A 9,625-nucleotide genomic window follows, 5' to 3' on the forward strand; every position below is an offset into this window, starting at 1 on the left:
TCCCAGGTTTGATCTCTCCCAAAACTGACACAGACCGCCCAAACTCTAAATCTGGCAGGAAAGTGAGGAGGATACAGAGGGTGGACAACCCCAGCTTGCCCAACAACCCCAGTCTGATATAAATCACAATCTGTCCCTGGTCACATGGCCTCATGGATAGAGAATGGACCTGGGAGGCAGAAGGACTTGGGTTCTAATCCTGACACCACCGCTTGTCTACTGTGTGACCTTGGGCAAATCGCTTCACTTTTCTGTTCCCGCATCGGTAAAATGGGGATTAAGACTGTGAGCCCCAAGTGGGACTGGAACAGTGTCCAACCTGATAGCCTTGTATCTATCCCAGTCCTTAGAACAGTGCTTGACACATAGAAAGTGCTTAAAAAATGCAATAATAATTATTATTATTGTATTGGTTATTATTATCATTAACAGAAATAGCATAGCTCAGTGGAAAGAGCCTGAGTTTGGGAGTCAGAGGTTATGAGTTCTAATCCCGGTTCTACCACTTGTCAGCTGTTTGATCTTGGGTAAGTCACTTAACTTCTCTGTGACTCAGTTACTTCATCTGTAAAATGGGTATGAAGACTGTGAGCCCTAGGTGGGACAACCTGATTACCTTGTGTCTACCTCAACGGTTAGAACAGTGCTTGGCACGTAGTAAGCACTTAACAAATACCAACATTACTATTATTATTATTAAAACTGTGTTCCTCTTCCCCACAGTGCCCAATTCCCAATCAGAGATTCTGCCTTTTTCCTTTCTCCTCTTCCCTACCCCTCAGGCCTCCCAACCTCTTCCCCTGGTTTTGGATCTGATTATTATTGTCATTTCCGATTCATAGCGACTCTATAGATGTATCCTCTTCAGAACATCCTAACTTCTGCCATTATCCATGACCTTTCTAATGGTTCTTCTGTTATCACTGTTATGGTCTCTAGCCATCTAGTTGCTGGTCTTTTCTTTCAGATTTTCCCTGGAATTTTCCTGGCATTAATGTCTTCTCCACAGAATTAGTCCTCCTCCATCGGGACCAGTAGAGCAGGGGAAATCATCACTATCATCAGTATTTACTGAGCACTTTCTGTGTGCAGAGCACTGTACTATTACATTTAGGAATATGAGAAGTAGTGAATCTGAGTTAATAGAGCATGGGCCTGGGAGTCAGAAGGACCTGGGTTCTAATTCTGTCTCCACCACTTGTCTGCTGTGTGACCTTGGGCAAGTTAGTTTTCATTCGTTCATTCATTCATTCAATTGTATTTATTGAGTGTTTACTGCCTGCACTAAGCACTTGGGAGAATACATTATAACAACAGACACATTCCTGTCCACAATGAGCTCACAGTCTTCCCAACTGTCCCTGCATCAAAAGGAATTCTTGGCTATTATTCTCAGGGCTCTGTGATGGTTTGGGAAATTGTAGCTTCCTGCCACCTGAAGCAGGTAGAGTGGCTCACCTGCCCTATAGGAGAGGTTTATTTGCATACCTTATCAATAAGTTAATCAAGCAAAGGTATTTATTGAGTGTTTACTGTGTGCAGAACACTGTACTAAGCTGCCAATTCTCATGATGGTATTTTGTCAAGCAAGTACTACATGCCAAGCACTATCCTAAGCACAAATTAATCAGAATCTCTCTCCACATGGACCTCACAGTTTATATAGGAGAGAGAGGCTGGTTCACCTGGTGAGTTCACCTGATACTCAGCCAATTCCAAAGAAGGATTGGGACAAAATGGAGGGGAGAAGGGTTGTAATGTGAGTCTACAAGAGGCCTATTGTTTTCTCTCTACTGTGTTATGCCACTGAAAGAAGTATGTACCTTGGTTTTGGGGACACAAACTCATACAGAAGGTTGCAGGTGATAAGGTAAGTGAATGAACTTGTGTAGTGGGTGGGTAAGATAAATTAATTTAGGGACCAGTACCTGATATGGGGTAGTCTTTATTTACATCAGGATTTAGTTTTTATTGTCAAAACTACAATTGCTGACTTACTCCTAACAAGGGAAGCTTAAGCTTCTGCCTTAGATTCTTTTATTATTATGATGTGCCATCAAGTCATTTCCAATTCATAGCAACTCCTTGGATAAACTTTCTCCAGAACGTCCTGTCCTCTGCTATAATCTGCAACCTTTCTAGTAGTTCTGCTGTTATCGTCGTTATGGTCTCTATCCATCTAGTTGCCAGTCTGCCTCTTTCATGTTTTCCCTGGGCTCTTACTAGCATTAGTGTCTTCTTCAGAGAATTAGTCCTCCTGATTATGTATCCAAAATATATTAATCTAAGTTAAGTCACTTGGCCTTCCAAAGACCGCTTTGGTTTAATTTGCTCCAAAATCCATTTGTTTGTTTTTTGGGCAGTCCGTGGTATTCACAAAAATCTTCTCCAAACTATTCAAAAGAATAGATGTTCTTTCTATCCTGTTTTTTCACTGTCCAGCTTTAGAGTCTAAACATTGTCACTGGAAACTCCTTTAGAGTTGACAATTTGTATTTTTTGTGTCAATTGTTACATCACCGCATTTCATGACTTTTTCCAGGTTCTTCATAGGAAGTCTTCCTAGCATTCATCTTCTGTGTATTTCTTGGCTATTAATTCCTTTATCATTGATTATCGATCCCAGGAGAGAAAAATTGTCTTAGATGTAGTAAATTCTATATTTTCCTTTTAGAAAGAGAGTTATTTGTTACAACTGAGGCCAGACTCACTAAAGCTGGAGAAACCCCGCTATTGCACTGGGGAAGGAGTTTGAGGTAGTTATCCTTTTTTTTCACCCAGTCAGCTGTGGAGCCCCCAGGGTGTTAGTTAATAATGCAAACCTCTTCTCTGCCTCCCCGTCCCCCCAGAATGAGCACTGAGGTTCAAATTTGCTCTGGTTTAGGATGGCAGTAGGTAATGACCTGGGTAAACTGCTGGTGGGAAACAGTGTGGCATACTGGATAGGTCACAGGCCTGGGAGTCAGAAGGACTTGAGTTCTAATTTTGACTCTGCCACTTGCCTGCTGAGTGACCTTGAGCAGGTCACTTAACTTCTTCATGTCTGTTACCTCATCTGTAAAATGGGTATTAATACTGTGAGCTCGTGCGGGACTTGGATTGTGTCCAACATGATTGGTTTGCATATACCTCAGTACTTACTACAGTGTCTGGAACATAATGGTATTTGTTAAACACTTACTATGTGCCAAGCACCGTTCTAACTGCTGGGGTAGATACAAGGTAAATGGGTTGTCCCACATGGGGCTCACAATCTCAGTCCCCTTTTTACAGATGAGGGAACTGAGGCCCAGAGAATTGAAGTGACTTGCTCAAAGCGATGTAATGATTTAAAGCCACTGGTGAGGAGTTTTGTTTGATATGGAGGTGGATGGTCAACGACTGGAGTTTTTTGAGTGGGGTGTTATGTCCTGCATATTTTTGTAGAAAATGATCCGGGCAGCAGAATGAAGCATGAACTGGAGTAGGGAGAGACAAGAGGCTGATGCAGTAATTCAGGTGGGATGAGTGCTTATATTAATGTCATAGCAGTTTGGATGGAGAGGAAATGGTAGATTTTAGTGATGTTGTGAAGGTGGGACTAACAGGATTTAGTGATGGATTGAATATGTGGGTTGAACGATTGAGATGAGTCAAGGATAACACCAAGATTATGGGTTTATGAGACAGGAAGGATGGTGGTGCTGTCAATAGTGATGGGAAAGTGAGCAGGAGGACAGGGTTTGGGTGGGAAGATAAGTTCATTTTTAGCCATGCTAATTTTGAGGTGCCGGGAGGACATCCAAGTAGAGATGTCTTGAAGGCAAGAGGAAGGGTGAGAATGCAGAGAGGGAGAGAGATCAAGGCTGGAGATGGAGGTTTGGGCATCATCTGCATAGAAGTGGTAGTTGAAGCCATGGGAGTGAATGAGTTCTCCAAGGAAGTGGGTTTAGATGGAGAATAGAGGGGACCCAGAACTGAACTTTGAGGGAGCCCCACAATTAGGGGATGGGAGGGAGAGGAGTAGTCTGAAAAGCAGACTGAGAATGAACGGCCATAGAAATAAGAGGAGAACTAGGACAGAGTCAGTGAAGCCAAGACTGGATAACATTTCCAGGAGAAAAGCGTGGTCCACAGTGTCAAAGGCAGCTGAGAGGTTGAGGAGGATTAGGAGTAGAGGCTTTTGGATTTGGCAAGAAGGAGATCATTGGTGACCTTTTGAGAAGGTGGTTTCTATGGAGTGAAGGGGATGGAAGCCAGATTGGAGTGGGTCAAGTAGAGGAATTTGAGACAGCAGGTGTAAACAACTCGCTCAAGAAGTTTGGAAAGGAATGATAGGAGGTAGATGGGACAATAACTGCAGGGAGCCGTGGGGTCAAGGGAGGATTTTTTTGGCATGAGGAGAAGTGGGCATATTTGAAAGCAGTGGGAAGAAGCCATTGGAAAGCAAACAGTTGAAGATGGCTATTAGGAAGAGAAGAAGGGAGGGGGGTGAGTTTTGAAAAGGTGCAAAGGAAAGGGGTCCAGGATGCAGGTGAAGGGGGTGGCTTTTGAGAGGAGGCAGGAGATCTATTCAAGAGCTACTGCTGGGAAGGTTGGGAGAGTTGAAGGGAGAGGGACTTAGGAGGGGCAGGGGCTATTTTTAGGGAGCTCATACCTGATGGTGTCAATGTTCTTAGTAAAGTAGGTAGGTCACTGGGGGCAAGGGAGGGAGGTGGCAGGGGGTCTGAGGAGGTAGTTAAGTGTCTGGAACAACTGGCAAGGACGATGGGCATGGATGTTAAGGGTGGAGATATAGTATTGCTGGGCAGAGGAGAGGGCAGAGTTAAAGCATATAAGGATAAACTCGAAGCAGACAAAATTGTCCTGATATTTAGATTTCTGCCTGCAGCGCTCCGCAGCTCAAGCACAAGAGCAAAGGAGGTGGACTATGCTGGAGATCCGGGGCTGTGGGTTAGTGATACGAGAGCAACGAAGGGATAGGGGAGCGACTGAGTTGAGTTCAGTAGAGAGGGAGATATTGAGGACGTCTATTTTGGTCATCAAATGAGAGTAGTTTGGGAATGGAGGCTAAGTGGGGCATTATGAGTTGAGAAAATTGGAAGAAGTCCAGAGGACATCGGTCTCTGTGTTCCCTGCCCATTAGGATTTTACAGTCTAGAGGGGGAGATATACATTAAAATAAATTATGGATATGCACATAAGTTCTCTAGGGCTGAGGGGAGAGTAAATAAAGGAGACAAATCCAAGTGCAAGGGTGATGCAGAAGGGACAGGGAATAGGGTAAATGAGAGCTTATTGGGGTAGATCTCTTAGAAAAGATGTGAGGGTTTTTTGTTTTTTTAATAAGACTTTGAAGGTGGGGAGAATGGATGTAAAGCGCGAGGGAAGGTAGGATGTGGGCGAAGTGTTGGCGGCAAGATAGAAAAGATCAAGGTAAAATGAGTAGGCTGGTGATAGAGTGAAGTGAGAGGATTGGGTTGTAGTTGGAAATTAGAGAGGTAAGATATAAGGGGGCAAGGTGATTGAGTGCTTTAAAGTCGATAATAAGGAGCTTCTGTTTGAGGTGGCTGGGCAACTACTGAAGGCTTTTGGGGGTGGAGAAACATGGGCAGAACTGTTTTTTATTTTTTTAAGACAAATGATCCGGCCAGTAGAATGAAGTATGAACTGGAGTGGGGAGAGGCGGAAGTCAGCAATCATTAGTCAAGGTGGGCTAGATTAAGTACTTGGATCAACATGATAACAGTTTGGTGAGGAAAAGGTGGATTTTAACAATGTGGTGAAGGTAATACTGGCATATGTACGTAATATTTTTCTGTGTCCTTGGTTTCCTAGCAGTTTATTTCTGCTCTTTTTTCTATTATATCAGTTCAATTTGTCTTTCCTCAGTAAACCGCAAGATCTTTTGGGTTGAGACTCAAGTCTTTTTCTCTTACCGTATACTCCCCAGTGAAGCAATTGTATTTCTTGAGTGCTTACTGTGTGCAGAGCACTGTACTAAGCACCCCTTCCCACAAGGACCTTACAGTCTATAGTAAAGTTCTGAGTACAGAGTTATTCCCACAAAACAGGGATTGGTAAATGATGTTGATCAGAGACAGAAAGAGATCACAGAGACTCTGCTGTGGCATGTGTTCAACTTTCAGGTCCAGACTTCTAAGAGGCGATGAGCAGCCTAAGCGATCTAAACGGTCCTGATGCCAGTGATGGGAGCTTCGTCCCAGAGTCCTATTGGGTAGAATATTCCTATCTCTAACCTGTTCCCCTTGCCCTACTCAACAACCTAAATTCTAAGCAGCGTGGCTTAGTGGAAAGATCCAAGGCTTGGGAGTCAGAGATCGTGGGTTCTAATCCCCGATTTTGCCACTTTGTCAGCTGTGTGACTTCGGGAAAGTCACTTACCTTCTCTGGGCCTCAGTTCCCTCATCTGTAAAATAGGGATGAAGTCTGTGAGCCCTAAGTGGTACACTCTGATTACCTTGTACTACCCCAGTGCTTATAACAGTGCTTTGCATATAGTAAGCACTTAAATGCCATTATTATTCTATCCCTATCTGTTGTCCCTCCTACTTAAACTATGAGACCCATGCAGGACAGGGACTGTGCCCAGATTGATTATTTTGTATCCCCCCTCAGCACTTATTACAGTCCTTGGCATACTGTAAGCACTTAATAACATTATTATAATTTATCACCAACTGCTCTCAAGTCCATTAATCATGGAGTTATCCTTGACTCCTCTTTCACTCTCCTTCCCAACCCACATTCAGCCTGTCACCAGTGGGCAATATTGAGATTCACCTCAGCATTTGAAGGAGAAGCCTCATGTAGACCCTCTGCCCCCGAGGAGCATGGCAGCAGGCCATTAGAATGACTGTTACAAGTATGTCCTCCGGCAACATCCCAACTCTGCCTCAGAGAGGCCATAAATCAATCGAAGGCCCTTGTTCGAAATCTGCCATCCTGCGCTCGTTGAGTGGCTGTGCTGGGATTTGGCAGGGAGAGACATCTGGATCAAAGATGAAAATACCTAATTTGATTGATGTCTGCAATCTGTCCAGAAGACATGCCCCATTAGAGGCAGGTTGCATTCTAACCCAAGGGGAGCCAGTTCCCTTTATTCTCCTTTGTGGCATGGGGGTTGTGGGGAGAGGGGATGAGGTGAGGGTGCAACTGCTTGGAGCAAAACTCCCAGCTTGCTCCTTGCCTGGTGAGGGAGAAGGTCTGTTAGGGGTTGCTTGTTGTCTCTGTGACTGGGGCAGGCTGGAGGTGACCTGACTTCTGGGTGTGAGGGGAAAACTTTCAGGCCTGGGGATGCAGTTATGCTGCTCCACCCTGAAGGGCACTACGAGATGTGAGGAAGGTGTTTGTTGGGTGCAAGCTTGGAAAAAAAAATAACGAGGGAACACTTCCTAGATTTTCACCGAGGCCTCCCCTGCCACACCCTCCCCCCGCCCCCCAAACTTGTTTCTGAATTTGCTGGCTTCCATGTTAGCTTAGAGAAGCAGTATGGCCTTATGGAAAGAGCACAGGCCTGGGAGTCAGAGGACCTGGGTTCTAATTTCAGCTCTGCCAATTGTCTGCTGGGTGATCTTGGGCAAGTTACTTCATTTCTCTGTGCTTCAATTTCCTCATCTGTAAAATGAGGATTAAATCCTACATAGCTCTCTGCCTTAGATTGTGAACCCCACGTGGGATAGGGACTGTATCCAACCTGATTAAGTTGTATCTTACCCAGCTCTTAGTACAGAGCTCAGCACATGGTAAGTGCTTAATAAATGCCATTATTATTATTTGCCTCTGGCTAAGAATTGAGAGACCATAATGGCATCAGTCACTTCGTAGCTTTCAAGAACCAAATCTCCTGGGTTTCTCCTTGGATTTTTCAGATCCTCCTAATGTGTTCTACTAGCTCTGCTGTATTATACCCTCCCAAGCACTTAATAATAATAATAAATAATGTTGGTATTTGTTAAGCGCTTACTATGTGCCGAGCACTGTTCTAAGCGCTGGGATAGACACAGGGGAATCAGGTTGTCCCACGTGGGGCTCACAGTCTTCATCCCCATTTTACAGATGAGGTAACTGAGGCACCGAGAAGTTAAGTGACTTGCCCAAAGTCACACAGCTGACAAATGGCCGAGCCAGGATTTGAACCCATGACCTCTGACTCCAAAGCCCGTGCTCTTTCCACTGAGCCACGCTGCTTCTATAACTTAGAACAGTTCTCTGCACATAGTGAGCACTCAATCAGTACCATCAATTGATTGTGAGGCAGGGCAGTTCAGTGGGGACAGGGTTTCACCCCTGCCAATTTGGACACAGCTGTCCTAGAGGCAACCAGACAACTATCTGCACACCTGTCCTGTATTTCCACCCCTCTCTCCACAGGTAGCTAAACCAGATAAGATTGGATAGTCCTGGCCCATTGATCCATTCTGGAATAAGCCATGCCTAATCAGCCAGCAATAACTAAGACAGGTTGTGAGCTACTCCTTTTTAATGTAAGCCCCTTGTGGGCAGGAAGTGTGTCTTTTGCTTCTGATTGAGCAGTGGCACACTGTAAAGAAGCAGCATGGCCTAGTGGAAAGAGCACACCCTTGGGAGTCAGGATACCTGGGTTTTAATTCCGACTCCCCTGCTTGTCTGCTGCATGACTTTGGGTAAGTCACTTAACTTCTTTGGGCTTCACTTTCTTATCTGCAAAATGGGGATGACCATCCCCTTAGATTGTATGCCCTATGTGGGACAAGGACTGTCTCATCAAACTGCATTCACTCCAGTGCTTAACACAAAACAGGTACTTATCAGATATCACTACTTATGATTATTATTTGTTACTGTTATTTCTGAGAGCTGAGGGTCAAGGTGTCATGCTCTATAAATAGCACCACTACAACTCTTACTTTTGTGGAACAGACTGAGCGTCCAGATCCCTGAATACTAAGTCCTTTGAAGATTAGCACTATTAATTTACATATTTATTTGTATTAATTCTCTCACTCTAAGGATGTTACATTAGTCAATTTACTGTTACCAACTCTCCTACCGGATTGCAAATTCCTTGAGGGGAAGGAGCAACACTGTGATTGTGTATGGTCTCCAAATGCCTAGTACAGTGCTCCTCTAGTGTGTGTGTTGTGTTACCTTTGTAGTTTGTAGCTGTTGTGTGTGTGGCTGCTTCTACATCATAGATGTGTAAAGATTGTCTACTGAGGCATAGATGTGTAAAGATTGTCTACTGAGGCATAGATGTGTAAAGATTGTCTACTGAGGCATAGATACTGCTCTTGAGCATGGATACTGCTCTTGACTCTTGCATCACAGTGTCCTGATCTACATAATTATCAATGGTATTTATTGAGCCCTTACTATGTGCAGAGCTACATCTCAAGCTTCAAAAACTTCTGTGTTCTCAATTACACTGACAACTTAATCAGGTTGGATTTCTCAATTACAAAGAGCACTGTACTCAGCACTGAGAGTACAATACAGTAGAGTCGGTAGATGTGTTCCCTGCCCAGAATGAGTCTTGAGGGGGAGACAGACATTAATATATATCATTTATAGATGTGTTCTCTGTGGGGTTTTGGGTGGGGCAAATTTCAAAAGCCCAGAGGTCACAGTAGAAGGGAGAGAGAGC

General features: G+C 44.2%; 1 long non-coding RNA gene across 1 annotated transcript; it reads left to right on the plus strand.

Moving 5' to 3' along the window:
• Positions 1-1,952: 1,952 nt before the first annotated feature.
• Positions 1,953-9,408, plus strand: LOC120638260. The gene is made up of 3 exons (XR_005659827.1): positions 1,953-1,964; positions 2,105-2,107; positions 9,366-9,408. It is a non-coding gene; the product is annotated as an uncharacterized LOC120638260 (long non-coding RNA).
• The last annotated feature ends 217 nt before the right edge of the window (positions 9,409-9,625 follow it).

This window comes from Ornithorhynchus anatinus, chromosome 3 (genome assembly GCF_004115215.2).
Source record: "Ornithorhynchus anatinus isolate Pmale09 chromosome 3, mOrnAna1.pri.v4, whole genome shotgun sequence".
In the NCBI taxonomy this organism is placed as follows: Eukaryota; Metazoa; Chordata; class Mammalia; order Monotremata; family Ornithorhynchidae; genus Ornithorhynchus; species Ornithorhynchus anatinus.